The sequence below is a fragment of the Argopecten irradians genome, chromosome 2 (genome assembly GCF_041381155.1).
Source record: "Argopecten irradians isolate NY chromosome 2, Ai_NY, whole genome shotgun sequence".
In the NCBI taxonomy this organism is placed as follows: Eukaryota; Metazoa; Mollusca; class Bivalvia; order Pectinida; family Pectinidae; genus Argopecten; species Argopecten irradians.
The window spans coordinates 57,989,061-58,005,959 of record NC_091135.1 but is presented as its reverse complement, the minus strand read 5'-3'; the positions used below and the strand labels follow the sequence as shown (position 1 = coordinate 58,005,959).

The following is a 16,899-nucleotide window of genomic DNA, read 5'->3' as shown; positions in this document are numbered from 1 at the left end:
TATAGCCATCAGGGAATTAAGTGCAAATGCCATGGTTGAATGAGTTTTACCTGTGTTCTATTTTTAGCTCCATGGTAAGCAATGGAGGTGGTTTAGTTTGTGACTTTTACCAAAATTGGGACAATGAAGTTTGTACCATTTTGATTAATAAGTTAGTAATGGTGCCATGTCAAATTTATTATGCCCTTTTTTAACTCGCCTATTCGAAGAATAGGGGGAGCTAATGTTGTCACCCCGGCGTCAGCGTTGGCGTCCCATTTCACGTTAAAGTTTTTGAGCAAGTTTCTGTTTCGTCAATTGTTTAAGCTTAACTCATCATAAATGTTTATGATTTTATTTTCCTAATGTGTATGGATGCTGAACGTGATAATACAACCAATTTGGGGCCCTTTACTAGGTTTTTTTTGAGTCTGTTAATTTGTCATGTTTCCATGTTTAAGTTTTTGAGCAAGTTTCTATTTTGTCAATTGTTTAAGCATAAGTCATCATAAATGTTTATGATTTTATTTTCCTAATGTGTATGGATGCTGAACGTGATAATACAACCAATTTTGGGCCCTTTAGATTTTTTTTGAGTCTGTTAATTTGTCATATTTCCATGTTTGAATAGTAAATACTTTAACATCAACTTCTTCTGAATAGGCGAGCTTTGCTGTTCTCCAACAGCTCTTGTTGATAAAAAAGTTTAAAACAGCTTCATGCATTTTTCTTGCATAAAATTCCTCATTTGGGTAACTTATTGGTTACTCAAACAGGTAACTGTTACTCAAATGGGTAACTGTTACCCATGTGCAGGGTTGTGCCCAACCTGTTTAAGTGGAACCATTGTTGAAGCCAAGGACGTATATGAGAAGGATAAGTCATAAGTTTTGGGGGAGTACAAGGCAGGAGCTTTTGTGTTTGTGCACTGACCGTGACATTGAGCGACGACTGATTTTCCTTTGATATCCGCCGGCGCAGCCTTTGATGTAGCTTGCGGGTGCGAGGGTTACCGTCTTACTTTCTGAAGCGGGCCATCGTTTCATGAGCTGTCATATTTTTTTAACGAAAATTTAAGACATATTCTCTAAATTATCCGTCCTTAAAACAAGTTATAAACGTTGTGAAATTTAATAAACTTTACATTGGTGTTTCGTTTGACTCGATAAGACAAGTATTTTTTGAGAAAAACTGTTTTTATTCCCGGTTCATAGGCGTCTCGTGTGGTGTTTAGTAATGTGAAGAGACAGTCACGAATCCTTCTCACTTATAAATCCTTGTTGAAGCTGAGAAGTTACAAAAATCTGTTTCATATTATATACTAAGTAGGTAGGCCTACAGATTGGTCTTAATCAAGAAAGGAATAAACAAAATATTTTTGATTTATAATGTAAAATCAGCTAGCTTTTGTGGGTTATAGTGAAATGTAGTCCGCTAATTTAACTTGTTTACAAAAATGCATTATTATGATGAATTTCAAACAAATTCTTAACATTGACAAAAGTTATATTTTTGTTGTTACAAAGATATTTTTTTCATAAAAGTAAAGTTTCAATGTTTATGTATTTATTTTTAACGAATTGAGGAAAATATAGATCATTCCGTGCAGCTAACAGTCGTTTGATAAATAACGTTTAATAACTTCCAAAATGGCGATAGTGTCGTACAATAGCCCTTAAACTGCCTATTCCGTCTTTGCATATTACTGAGAGCGCTCCCTTCTGGGTATGTATCGATTATTATGTCATTGTTTTGTGAGTGCAATTCAAGTTGTTTTCAGGCAACTCTACCAATGTGCATTCAACCATGATAAATCCAATATAGACACTGGCAACATAGAATTACCTTTGCCTGTGTTATATGTGATGAATAGCATTCATAAATGAAATGCATAAAGTATGATTTTGGGTTGGACATTGACTACATGTATCTGTAAATTCACTTTCACCTTGTCCACCAACAGTGATGGAGGGATATTACTTTCTCAATTTAAGCGATATTATAAGGTGGTTTTAGTGACGTTTATTACTAAAAGGACATTTCTTTACAATGTCTGATGTGGTAAAGAAATGACATATGAAACTAGACTTGCAATTTATGCGTTTGTTTGAAAGCGCCTTGCTAAAATGGTCGCATATAACAGTGATTTCCAGGCCAGTTCAAAATAGTCGATCGTGGCCTCCAGAACCTTCATTGAATTCGGAGGATTTAAAAAAATTCGACCTCTCTCTCTTGGGGCAAACTTGGATTAATACGGGAAATACTAAATCATTATGCACACTTGTATCTTCATACCATATGCAATTTCATTCATCAAGCCAATGGGTTGTTGGTGAAACTTTGAAATTTTGCTGAAACAATATCAAAATAAGTGTAAAACTACAGTGTTAAAGATTTGGAAATTTATAATCAAAAGTGGTGTACCAAAAAAACAACAAGGTTTTAGAACGCGGAAATTGAATTTAATGCTGTAGACAAGTGTTATTTAATCTTGAATTCATATGGTGGAAAAACTCCTTCTGGGATATATACAGAAATTCTACGGATGCGTTTAATTCCGCATCAGTTGACTGAGGATAAAATTCTCTTCATATGCTTTGTATGTGATTTTTTCGTAATTTGAATTAAAAACTTATGGAATAATATTCCAGCAGGTTGTGTGTACTGTGCAAACATAATTATGGGATTATACCCGGAGATATATTAGTCACATAAGACAGTAAAAGGTAACATATAGGACAGTTACAGGTAATGGTCCGATAATCAGGTAGTTAAGGTATAGAAACAACAATAGATGACATCACAACTAGGTTTTAAAGATAATCAAATGGTGATGAATTCTAGATCTGCTTTGATCTAATTTGGCTAGAAACATCCTTGAGTGAAGGAAACAGAGTTAGTATATTAAAATCTTGGCTCAGACACTTTAACAAGAGGGGCTAGAACCAGTAGGTGAATGGTTGTAGATAGTGTAATCAGTCTTTAAAAGCCTTGAGGAAATACACAGAACCTGTATTCAGAACATTACTTGGCATAACAAAGTAGATGATTGATACAGGCCCTTTAGACCTATTGTTTGCGTTTGAACTGACTGTGGGATTGGGTAACATCACGATCAGCATATGCAAAATCTGCATCAACAACTAAACTCCTCAGGATTCTACCCCTATGATCTATGACTTGCCACGTACAGTTAAAGATACAAAAACCTGGATTTTGAGTCTTTAAAGAGACATTAACCGCCAGAAAAAATGCATTCACTATAAATGACAGCACAATTAATTGGTATCACCTAGACAACAACACATAAATCTGATATTTCCAACACAGAAACAAGCCATAGCAAAGTAATAAGTCTCTCTCACTGTCAGAGTATTAGCCTTACTTCACATTATTAATGCCCATTAGTTATTGTTTCCTTGTTCATGCAGTTTAGATTATGGAATCTATTTGAGTCTTTGAAAGCTTCATTTTCAAGCAGAGACGTGTTGTAGCTTTAAAACTGGCTGAAAAATTACTATTGCACAATTTCACTTGTATGTATACAGTGAATCAGTGAAGCATCCATGGAACTAAAAACTTGCTTCGATAATTGGTAAAACATAGCAGAACCATTGATTCTAGTAAAGTTTTCTTCATATTCACACATGATTCATACACAGCTTGGGAAGTCCGCCTGTTGGGATTTACTAGTCCTGTCAGACTTGTAAATCCCAAAATTTTACTAGTCTGGCTATTTAATCACTATCCAAACAGACCTATATAAACCTCTTAGTGTGGAGATTGGAATAAAATTTTGACACATTAATTATAAAAACCATATATCAATTGCAAAAACAAAATAAACAGCTTTATGCATAAAACATTGCTTTTATACACAAAGGAATGTATTTTTAAGCATTAAACTATCTGTTTATGAAATCTTTGGTCTGTAGATGCCAGAGCTTTTCAGACAATCTTCACAATGGGCACTAACAATTAATGAACTGCATTCTGCATAAAAACATTGACATTTTATTTTACACAACTTTAAACATGTTTTATACAGTCAAATTTGCATTTGTGACTACCTCTGTATAAAGACCACATGCTTAATAAGACCATATTCTTAGGGTCCCAAATAGTCAATTTTCTTTGGTCCCTCAGCATAGGTGGTCTTCCTAGACAGGCTGAACTGTACATTGAAATGTTGCTTGTAAATTGAGTTCTTTGGAATTTCGAGCTTACAGTATGATGTTACTGCTTCTATTGTTATCCATTTACATATAGATATTGGTTTGAAATTGAAAGACATTCAACAATGAAAGTGAATTTACAGATACTGAATTGATTGTCTTTAATTTTTACCTGTATCTAACTTAAATTTACAGATAGCTGCATTCATGTTCAATCTGGCCTCAATACGTCATGGTTGTCCTCCAGGTACTGACCATACATCAGTGGTTGTCCTCCAGGTACTGACCATACGTCAGAGGTTGTCCTCCAGGTACTGACCGTACGTCAGTGGTTGTCCTCCAGGTACTGACCATACGTCAGAGGTTGTCCTCCAGGTACTGACCATACGTCAGAGGATGTCCTCCAGGTACTAACCGACTAACCATACGTCAGTGGTTGTCCTCGAGGTACTGACCATACATCAGTAGTTGTCCTCCAGGTACCGACCGACTGACCGTACATCAGTGGTTGTCCTCCAGGTACTGACCATACGTCAGAGGTTGTCCTCCAGGTACTGACCAACTGACCATACATCATTGGTTGTCCTCGAGGTACTGACCATACATCAGTAGTTGTCCTCCAGGTACTGACCGACTGACAATACATCAGTGGTTGTCCTCGAAGTACTGACCATACGTCAATGATTGTTCTCCAGATACTGACCGTACTTCAGTGATTTTTCTCCAAGTACTAGCCATATGTCAGTGGTTGTCCTCCAAATACTGACCTTACGTCATTGGTTGTCCTCCAAGTACTGACCATATGTCAGTGGTTGTCCTCAAGGTACTGACCTTATGTCAATGGTTATTCTCCAAGTACTTACCATACATAAGTGGTTGTCCTCCAGGTGCTGACCGTCGTCAGTGGTTGTCCTCAAGGAACTGACCATATACATGTCAGTGGTTGTCCTCAAGGTACTGACCATATATGTCAGTGGTTGTTCTCCAAGTACTGACCATATGTCAGTGGTTGTTTTCCAAGTACTGACCATACGTCAGTGGTTATCCTCCAGGTACTAACTGTATGTCAGTGGTTGTTTTCCAAGTACTGACCATACTTGAGTGGTTGTCCTCCCAGTACTGACCGTACGTCAGTGGTTGTTCTCCAAGTACTGACCATACGTCAGTGGTTGTCCTCTCAATGCTGACCATACATCAGTGGTTATCCTCCAGGTACTGACCGTACGTCAGTGGTTGTCCTCCAGGTACTGACCGTACGTCAGTGGTTGTCCTCCAGGTACTGACAGTACATCAATTGTTGCCCTCAAGGTACTGACCATATGTCAGTGGTTGTCCTCAAGGTACTGATCATATATCAGTGGTTGTCCACTAAGTTCTGACAGTACATCAGTGGTTGCTCTCGAGGTACTAGCCATACGTCAGTGGTTGTCCTCCAGGTGCTGACAGTACATCAGTGGTTGCCCTCAAGGTACTGACCGTACGTCAGTGGTTGTCCTCCAGGTACTGACAGTATGTCAGTGGTTATCCTCCAGATACTTACTGTACCTCTGTGGTTGTCCTCCAGGTGCTGACATTACATCAGTGGTTGTCCTCCAGATACTAACAGTACATCAGTGGTTGTCCTCCAGGTACTAACAGTACATCAGTGGTTGTCCTCCAGGTGCTGACAGTACATCAGTGGTTGTCCTCCAGATACTGACTGTACATCAGTGGTTGTCCTCCAGGTGCTGACATTACATCAGTGGTTGTCCTCCAGATACTAACAGTACATCAGTGGTTGTCCTCCAGGTGCTGACAGTACATCAGTGGTAGTCCTCCAGATACTGACTGTACATCAGTGGTTGTCCTCCAGGTACTGACAGTACATCAGTGGTTGTCCTCCAGGTACTAACTGTACGTCAGTGGTTGTCCTCCAGATGCTGACTGTACATCAGTGGTTGTCCTCCAGGTACTGACAGTACATCAGTGGTTGTCCTCCAGGTACTAACTGTACATCAGTGTTTGTCCTCCAGGTACTGACTGTACATCAGTGGTTGTCCTCCAGGTACTAACAGTACATCAGTGGTTGTCCTCCAGATACTGACTGTACATCAGTGGTTGTCCTCCAGGTACTAACAGTACATCAGTGGTTGTCCTCCAGGTACTAACTGTACGTCAGTGGTTGTCCTCCAGATGCTGACTGTACCTCTGTGGTTGTCCTCCAGGTACTGACCGTACGTCATTGGTTGTCCTCCAGATACTGACTGTACCTCAGTGGTTCTCCTCCAGATACTGACAGTACATCAGTGGTTTTCCTCCAGATACTGTCAGTATTTCTGTGGTTGTCCTCCAGGTACTGACCATACGTCAGTGGTTGTCCTACAGATACTGACTGTACCTCAGTGGTTGTCCTCCTGGTGCTGACATTACATCAGTGGTTGTCCTCCAGGTACTAACTGTACGTCAGTGGTTGTCCTCCAGGTACTGACTGTACGTCAGTGGTTGTCCTCCAGGTACTAACTGTACATCAGTGGTTGTCCTCCAGGTACTAACTGTACGTCAGTGGTTGTCCTCCAGGTACTAACTGTATGTCAGTGGTTGTTTTCCAAATACTGACCATACGTCAGTGGTTGTCCTCCAAGTGTTGACCATACTTGAGTGGTTGTCCTCCCAGTACTGACCGTACGTCAGTGGTTGTTCTCCAAGTACTGACCATACGTCAGTGGTTGTTCTCAAAGTACTGACCATACGTCAGTGGTTGTCCTCTCAATGCTGACCATACATCAGTGGTTATCCTCCAGGTACTGACCGTACGTCAGTGGTTGTCCTCCAGGTACTGACCGTACGTCAGTGGTTGTCCTCCAGGTACTGACAGTACATCAATTGTTGCCCTCAAGGTACTGACCATATGTCAGTGGTTGTCCTCAAGGTACTGATCATATATCAGTGGTTGTCCACTAAGTTCTGACAGTACATCAGTGGTTGCCCTCGAGGTACTGACAGTACGTCAGTGGTTGTCCTCCAGGTACTGACAGTATGTCAGTGGTTATCCTCCAGATACTTACTGTACCTCTGTGGTTGTCCTCCAGGTGCTGACATTACATCAGTGGTTGTCCTCCAGATACTAACAGTACATCAGTGGTTGTCCTCCAGGTGCTGACAGTACATCAGTGGTTGTCCTCCAGATACTGACTGTACATCAGTGGTTGTCCTCCAGGTACTGACAGTACATCAGTGGTTGTCCTCCAGGTACTGACAGTACATCAGTGGTTGTCCTCCAGGTACTGACAGTACATCAGTGGTTGTCCTCCAGGTGCTGACAGTACATCAGTGGTTGTCCTCCAGATACTGACAGTACATCAGTGGTTGTCCTCCAGGTACTGACAGTACATCAGTGGTTGTCCTCCAGATACTGACTGTACATCAGTGGTTGTCCTCCAGGTACTAACAGTACATCAGTGGTTGTCCTCCAGGTACTAACTGTACGTCAGTGGTTGTCCTCCAGATACTGACTGTACATCAGTGGTTGTCCTCCAGGTACTGACAGTACATCAGTGGTTGTCCTCCAGGTACTGACTGTACATCAGTGGTTGTCCTCCAGGTACTGACAGTACATCAGTGGTTGTCCTCCAGGTACTAACTGTACATCAGTGGTTGTCCTCCAGGTACTGACTGTACATCAGTGGTTGTCCTCCAGGTACTAACAGTACATCAGTGGTTGTCCTCCAGGTACTGACTGTACATCAGTGGTTGTCCTCCAGGTACTGACTGTACAGTCAGTGGTCCTGTACCTCAGTGGTTGTCCTCCAGGTACTGACTGTACATCAGTGGTTGTCCTCCAGATACTGACTGTACCTCTGTGGTTGTCCTCCAGGTACTGACAGTACATCAGTGGTTGTCCTCCAGATACTGACTGTACCTCAGTGGTTGTCCTCCAGGTACTGACCATACGTCAGTGGTTTTCCTCCAGATACTGTCTGTATTTCTGTGGTTGTCCTCCAGGTACTGACCATACGTCAGTGGTTGTCCTACAGATACTGACTGTACCTCAGTGGTTGTCCTCCTGGTGCTGACATTACATCAGTGGTTGTCCTCCAGGTACTAACTGTACGTCAGTGGTTGCCCTCCAGATACTGACTGTTCGTCAGTGGTTGTTCTCCAGGTACTAACTGTACATCAGTGGTTGTCCTCCAGGTACTAACTGTACGTCAGTGGTTGTCCTCCAGGTACTAACTGTATGTCAGTGGTTGTTTTCCAAATACTGACCATACGTCAGTGGTTGTCCTCCAAGTGTTGACCATACTTGAGTGGTTGTCCTCCCAGTACTGACCGTACGTCAGTGGTTGTTCTCAAAGTACTGACCATATGTCAGTGGATGTCCTCTCAATGCTGACCATACATCAGTGGTTATCCTCCAGGTACTGACCGTACGTCAGTGGTTGTCCTCCAGGTACTGACCGTACGTCAGTGGTTGTCCTCCAGGTACTGACCATACGTCAGTGGTTGTCCTCCAGGTACTGACATACATCAGTGGTTGTCCTCCAGGTACTGACCATACATCAGTGGTTGTCCTCCAGGTACTGACCGTACGTCAGTGGTTGTCCTCCAGGTACTGACAGTACATCAGTGGTTGTCCTCCAGGTACTGACTGTACATCAGTGGTTGTCCTCCAGGTACTGACCGTACGTCAGTGGTTGTCCTCCAGGTACTGACAGTACATCAGTGGTTGTCCTCCAGGTACTGACTGTACATCAGTGGTTGTCCTCCAGGTACTAACAGTACATCAGTGGTTGTCCTCCAGGTGCTGACAGTACATCAGTGGTTGTCCTCCAGATACTGACTGTACATCAGTGGTTGTCCTCCAGGTACTAACAGTACATCAGTGGTTGTCCTCCAGGTACTGACTGTACATCAGTGGTTGTCCTCCAGGTACTGACAGTACATCAGTGGTTGTCCTCCAGGTACTAACAGTACATCAGTGGTTGTCCTCCAGATACTGACTGTACATCAGTGGTTGTCCTCCAGGTACTGACAGTACATCAGTGGTTGTCCTCCAGGTACTGACAGTACATCAGTGGTTGTCCTCCAGGTACTGACAGTACATCAGTGGTTGTCCTCCAGGTACTGACTGTACGTCAGTGGTTGTCCTCCAGATACTGACAGTACATCAGTGGTTGTCCTCCAGGTACTGACTGTACGTCAGTGGTTGTCCTCCAGGTACTAACTGTACGTCAGTGGTTGTCCTCCAGGTACTGACTGTACGTCAGTGGTTGTCCTCCAGGTACTGACTGTACCTCAGTGGTTGTCCTCCAGGTACTGACAGTACATCAGTGGTTGTCCTCCAGGTACTGACTGTACGTCAGTGGTTGTCCTCCAGGTACTGACTGTACGTCAGTGGTTGTCCTCCAGATACTGACTGTACATCAGTGGTTGTCCGCAAGGTGCTGACAGTACATCAGTGGTTGTCCTCCAGGTACCAACAGTACATCAGTGGTTGTCCTCCAGGTACTGACTGTACATCAGTGGTTGTCCTCCAGGTACTAACTATTACATCAGTGGTTGTCCTCCAGGTACTAACTGTACGTCAGTGGTTGTCCTCCAGGTACTGACAGTACGTCAGTGGTTGTCCTCCAGGTACTGACCGTACGTCAGTGGTTGTCCTCAAGGTACTGACCGTACGTCAGTGGTTGTCCTCCAGGTACTGACCATACGTCAGTGGTTGTCCTCCAGGTACTGACTGTACGTCAGTGGTTGTCCTCCAGGTACTGACAGTACGTCAGTGGTTGTCCTCCAGGTACTGACCATACGTCAGTGGTTGTCCTCCAGGTACTGACCAATACATCAGTGGTTGTCCTCCAGGTACTGACCATACGTCAGTGGTTGTCCTCCAGGTACTGACGTACGTCAGTGGTTGTCCTCAAGGTACTGACCGTACATCAGTGGTTGTCCTCCAGGTACTGACCATACGTCAGTGGTTGTCCTCCAGGTACTGACTGACCATACGTCAGTGGTTGTCCTCCAGGTACTGACCGTACGTCAGTGGTTGTCCTCCAGGTACTGACCATACGTCAGTGGTTGTCCTCCAGGTACTGACCATACGTCAGTGGTTGTCCTCCAGGTACTGACCATACGTCAGTGGTTGTCCTCCAGGTACTGACCATACGTCAGTGGTTGTCCTCCAGGTACTGACCATACATCAGTGGTTGTCCTCCAAATACTGACCGTACGTCAGTGGTTGTCCTCCAAGTACTGACCATACGTCAGTGGTTGTCCTCAAAGTACTGACCATACGTCAGTGGTTGTCCTCCAAGTACTGACCATACGTCAGTGGTTGTCCTCCAGGTACTGACCATACGTCAGTGGTTGTTCTCCAAGTACTGACCATACGTCAGTGGTTGTCCTCCAGGTACTGACTGTACGTCAGTGGTTGTCCTCCAGGTACTGACTGTACGTCAGTGGTTGTCCTCCAGGTACTGACAGTACATCAGTGGTTGTCCTCAGGTACTGACCAGTACATCAGTGGTTGTCCTCCAGGTACTAACTGTACGTCAGTGGTTGTCCTCCAGGTACTGACAGTACATCAGTGGTTGTCCTCCAGGTACTGACAGTACATCAGTGGTTGTCCTCCAGGTACTAACAGTACATCAGTGGTTGTCCTCCAGGTACTAACTGTACGTCAGTGGTTGTCCTCCAGATACTGACAGTACATCAGTGGTTGTCCTCCAGGTACTGACAGTACATCAGTGGTTGTCCTCCAGGTACTGACTGTACGTCAGTGGTTGTCCTCCAGGTACTGACTGTACGTCAGTGGTTGTCCTCCAGGTACTGACAGTACATCAGTGGTTGTCCTCCAGGTACTGACAGTACATCAGTGGTTGTCCTCCAGGTACTGACCATACGTCAGTGGTTGTCCTCCAGGTACTGACTGTACGTCAGTGGTTGTCCTCCAGGTACTGACCATACGTCAGTAGTTGTCCTCCAGGTACTGACCGTACGTCAGTGGTTGTCCTCCAGGTACTGACCATACGTCAGTGGTTGTCCTCCAGGTACTGACCATACGTCAGTGGTTGTCCTCCAGACACTGACCGTACAACAGTGGTTATCCTCCAGGTACTGACCGTACGTCAGTGGTTGTCCTCCAGGTACTGACAGTACGTCAGTGGTTGTCCTCCAGGTACTAACTGTACATCAGTGGTTGTCCTCCAGGTACTAACTGTACATCAGTGGTTGTCCTCCAGGTACTGACAGTACATCAGTGGTTGTCCTCCAGGTACTGACTGTACATCAGTGGTTGTCCTCCAGGTACTGACAGTACATCAGTGGTTGTCCTCCAGGTACTGACTGTACGTCAGTGGTTGTCCTCCAGGTACTGACAGTACATCAGTGGTTGTCCTCCAGGTACTGACTGTACGTCAGTGGTTGTCCTCCAGGTACTACAGTCAGTGGTTGTCCTCCAGGTACTGACCATACGTCAGTGGTTGTCCTCCAGGTACTGACCGTACATCAGTGGTTGTCCTCCAGGTACTAACCAACTGTACGTCAGTGGTTGTCCTCCAGGTACTGACTGTACATCAGTGGTTGTCCTCCAGGTACTGACTGTACATCAGTGGTTGTCCTCCAGGTACTGACCTGTACATCAGTGGTTGTCCTCCAGGTACTGACTGTACGTCAGTGGTTGTCCTCCAGGTTACTGACTGTACGTCAGTGGTTGTCCTCCAGGTACTAACTGTACGTCAGTGGTTGTCCTCCAGGTACTGACTGTACGTCAGTGGTTGTCCTCCAGGTACTGACTGTACGTCAGTGGTTGTCCTCCAGGTACTGACTGTACGTCAGTGGTTGTCCTCCAGGTACTAACTGTACGTCAGTGGTTGTTCTCCAGGTACTAACTGTACGTCAGTGGTTGTTCTCCAGGTACTAACTGTACGTCTGTGGTTGTCCTCCAGGTACTAACTGTACGTCAGTGGTTGTTCTCCAGGTACTAACTGTACGTCAGTGGTTGTCCTCCAGGTACTGACAGTACGTCAGTGGTTGTCCTCCAGGTACTGACCATACGTCAGTGGTTGTCCTCCAGGTACTGACTGTACGTCAGTGGTTGTCCTCCAGGTATACTGACAGTACATCAGTGGTTGTCCTCCAGGTACTGACCATACGTCAGTGGTTGTCCTCCAGGTTACTGACATACGTCAGTGGTTGTCCTCCAGGTACTGACCTCGTGGTTGTCTCCAGTACTGACTGTACGTCAGTGGTTGTCCTCCAAGTACTGACCATACGTCAGTGGTTGTCCTCCAGTACTGACCATACGTCAGTGGTTGTCCTCCAGGTACTGACTGTACGTCAGTGGTTGTCCTCCAGGTACTACTGACTGTATTCAGTGGTTGTTCCTCCAGGTACTGACCATACATCAGTGGTTGTCCTCCAGGTACTGACTGTACTCAGTACGGTTGTCCTCCAGGTACTAATGTACATCAGTGGTTGTCCTCCTAACAGTACTGACCATGTACATCAGTGGTTGTCCTCCAGGTACTGACTGTACATCAGTGGTTGTCCTCCAGGTACTGACCATACATCAGTGGTTGTCCTCCAGGTACTGACTGTACGTCAGTGGTTGTCCTCCAGGTACTGACAGTACATCAGTGGTTGTCCTCCAGGTACTGACAGTACATCAGTGGTTGTCCTCCAGGTACTGACCAGTATGTCAGTGGTTGTCCTCCAGGTACTGACTGTACATCAGTGGTTGTCCTCCAGGTACTGACTGTACATCAGTCAGTGGTTGTCCTCCAGGTTACTGAACTGTACATCAGTGGTTGTCCTCCAGGTACTGACTGTACATCAGTGGTTGTCCTCCAGGTACTGACAGTACATCAGTGGTTGTCCGCAAGGTGCTGACAGTACATCAGTGGTTGTCCTCCAGGTACCAACTGTACGTCAGTGGTTGTCCTCCAGGTACTGACTGTACGTCAGTGGTTGTCCTCCAGGTACTGACAGTACGTCAGTGGTTGTCCTCCAGGTACTGACTGTACGTCAGTGGTTGTCCTCCAGGTACTAACTGTACGTCAGTGGTTGTCCTCCAGGTACTAACTGTACGTCAGTGGTTGTCCTCCAGGTACTAACTGTACGTCAGTGGTTGTCCTCCAGGTACTAACTGTACGTCAGTGGTTGTCCTCCAGGTACTGACCATATGTCAGTGGTTGTCCTCCAGGTACTGACCATACATCAGTGGTTGTCCTCCAGGTGCTGACCAGTACTTCAGTGGTTGTTTCTCCAGGTACTAACCATACGTCAGTGGTTGTCCTCCCAGGTACTGACTGTACGTCAGTGGTTGTCCTCCAGATACTGACCATACGTCAGTGGTTGTCCTCCAGGTACTGACCGTACGTCAGTGGTTGTCCTCCAGATACTGACCATACGTCAGTGATTGTCCTCCAGGTACTGACCATACGTCAGTGGTTGTCCTCCAAGTACTGACCATACGTCAGTGGTTGTCCTCCAGGTACTGACCATACGTCAGTGGTTGTCCTCCAGGTACTGACCATACGTCAGTGGTTGTCCTCCAGGTACTGACTGTACGTCAGTGGTTGTCCTCCAGGTACTGATAGTACATCAGTGGTTGTCCTCCAGGTACTGACCATACGTCAGTGGTTGTCCTCCAGGTGCTGACAGTACGTCAGTGGTTGTCCTCCAGGTACTGACTGTACGTCAGTGGTTGTCCTCCAGGTACTGACAGTACATCAGTGGTTGTTCTCCAGGTACTGACAGTACGTCAGTGGTTGTCCTCCAGGTACTGACCAGTACATCAGTGGTTGTCCTCCAGGTACTGACACGTACATCAGTGGTTGTCCTCCAGGTACTGACTGTACATCAGTGGTTGTCCTCCAGGTACTGACAGTACATCAGTGGTTGTCCTCCAGGTACTGACCATACGTCAGTGGTTGTCCTCCAGGTACTGACAGTACATCAGTGGTTGTTCTCCAGGTACTGACTGTACGTCAGTGGTTGTCCTCAAGGGTAATAAACAGTACATCAGTGGTTGTCCGCACTGGTCCAACAGTCCAGGTATAACCTGTACGTCAGTGGTTGTCCTCCAGGTACTGACCAGTACAATCAGTGGTTGTCCTCCAGGTACTGACAGTACGTCAGTGGTTGTCCTCCAGGTACTGACTGTACGTCAGTGGTTGTCCTCCAGGTACTGACTGTACGTCAGTGGTTGTCCTCCAGGTACTGACAGTACATCAGTGGTTGTCCTCCAGGTACTGACCATACGTCAGTGGTTGTTCCTCCAGGTACTGACTGTACATCAGTGGTTGTCCTCCAGGTACTGACCAGTACGTCAGTGGTTGTCCTCCAGGTACTGACTGTACGTCAGTGGTTGTCCTCCAGTACTGACAGTACATCAGTGGTTGTCCTCTCCAGGTACTGACTGTACATCAGTGGTTGTCCTCCAGGTACTGACCAGTACGTCAGTGGTTGTCCTCCAGGTACTGACTGTACGTCAGTGGTTGTTCCTCCAGGTACTGACCATACATCAGTGGTTGTCCTCCAGGTACTGACTGTACGTCAGTGGTTGTCCTCCAAGGTACTGACAGTACATCAGTGGTTGTCCTCCAGGTACTGACAGTACGTCAGTGGTTGTTCTCCAGGTACTGACCATACGTCAGTGGTTGTCCTCCAGGTACTGACCATACGTCAGTGGTTGTCCTCCAGGTACTGACCATACATCAGTGGTTGTCCTCCAGGTACTGACCAGTATATGTCAGTGGTTGTCCTCCAGGTACTGACTGTACATCAGTGGTTGTCCTCCAGGTACTGACAGTACATCAGTGGTTGTCCTCTCCAGGTACTGACTGTACATCAGTGGTTGTCCTCCAGGTACTGATACCAGTTGCCTCCAGGTCGACATACATCAGTGGTTGTCCTCCAGGTACTGACTGTACGTCAGTGGTTGTCCTCCAGGGTACTGACTCAGTGGTTGTCCTCAGGTACTACAGTACAGTGGTTGTCCTCCAGGTACTGACAGTACATCAGTGGTTGTCCTCCAGGTACTGACCAGTACGTCAGTGGTTGTCCTCCAGGTACTGACCGTACATCAGTGGTTGTCCTCCAGGTACTGACAGTACGTCAGTGGTTATCCTCCAGGTACTGACAGTACATCAGTGGTTGTCCTCCAGGTACTGACCTACGTCAGTGGTTGTCCTCCAGGTGTTATGACAGTACTCAGTGGTTGTCCTCCAGATACTGACTGTACATGTCAGTGGTTGTCCTCCAGGTACTGACAGTACGTCAGTGGTTGTCCTCCAGGTACTGACTGTACATCAGTGGTTGTTCTCCCAGGTACTAACTGTACATCAGTGGTTGTCCTCCAGGTACTGACCGTACATCAGTGGTTGTCCTCCAGGTACTGACTGTACATCAGTGGTTGTCCTCCAGGTACTGACTCATCAGTGGTTGTCCTCCAGGTACTGACAGTACATCAGTGGTTGTCCTCCAGGTACTGACCATACATCAGTGGTTGTCCTCCAGGTACTGACAGTACATCAGTGGTTGTCCTCCAGGTACTGACTGTACGTCAGTGGTTGTCCTCCAGGTACTGACTGTACGTCAGTGGTTGTCCTCCAGGTACTGACATATGTCAGTGGTTGTCCTCCAGGTGCTGACAGTATGTCAGTGGTTATCCTCCAGATACTGACTGTACCTCTGTGGTGTCCCTCCAGATACTGACTGTACATCAGTGGTTGTCCTCCAGGTAATGACAGTGCATCAGTGGTTTTCCTCCAGGTACTAATATACCGTACGTCAGTGGTTGTCCTCCAGGTACTAACTGTACGTCAGTGGTTGTTCTCCAGGTACTAACTGTACGTCAGTGGTTGTCCTCCAGATACTGACTGTACATCAGTGGTTGTCCTCCAGTACTGACTGTACCATCAGTGGTTGTTCCTCCAGGTACTGACATATGTCAGTGGTTGTCCTCCAGGTACTGACACTGTACGTCAGTGGTTGTCCTCCAGTACTGACCATACGTCAGTGGTTGTCCTCCAGTACTGACCATACGTCGGTGGTTGTCCTCCAGGTACTGACCATACGTCAGTGGTTGTCCTCCCAGTACTGACCATATGTCAGTGGTTGTCCTCCAGTTCTGACCATACGTCAGTGGTTGTCCTCCAGGTACTGACCATATGTCGGTGGTTGTCCTCCAGGTACTGACCATACGTCGGTGGTTGTCCTCCAGTACTGACCATACGTCAGTGGTTGTCCTCCAGATACTGACAGTACTTCAGTGGTTGTCCTCCAGGTACTGACCATACGTCAGTGGTTGTTCTCCAAGTACTGACCATGTACGTCAGTGGTTGTCCTCCAGGTACTGACAGTACGTCAAGTGGTTGTCCTCCAGGTACTGACCATACTCAGTGGTTGTCCTCCAGGTATACTGACCATACATCAGTGGTTGTCCTCCAAGTACTGACCATACGTCAGTGGTTGTCCTCCAGGTACTGACCATACATCAGTGGTTGTCCTCCAGGTACTGACCATACATCAGTTGTTGTCCTCCAGGTACTGACCATACATCAGTGGTTGTCCTCCAGTACTGACCATGTACATCAGTGGTTGTCCTCCAAGTACTGACTGTACATGTCAGTGGTTGTCCTCCAGGTACTGACCATATGTCAGTGGTTGTCCTCCAGGTACTGACCATACATCAGTGGTTGTCCTCCAGGTACTGACCATACGTCAGTGGTTGTCCTCCAAGGTACTGAACATACATCAGTGGTTG

The 16,899-nt window shown here is 46.0% G+C and overlaps 1 protein-coding gene across 1 annotated transcript in view; it reads left to right on the top strand.

The window, feature by feature from the left end:
• The window catches only part of LOC138316056 (uncharacterized), a 29,007-nt gene that overhangs the window by 725 nt on the left and 11,383 nt on the right, over positions 1–16,899 (top strand). The window lies entirely within an intron of this gene.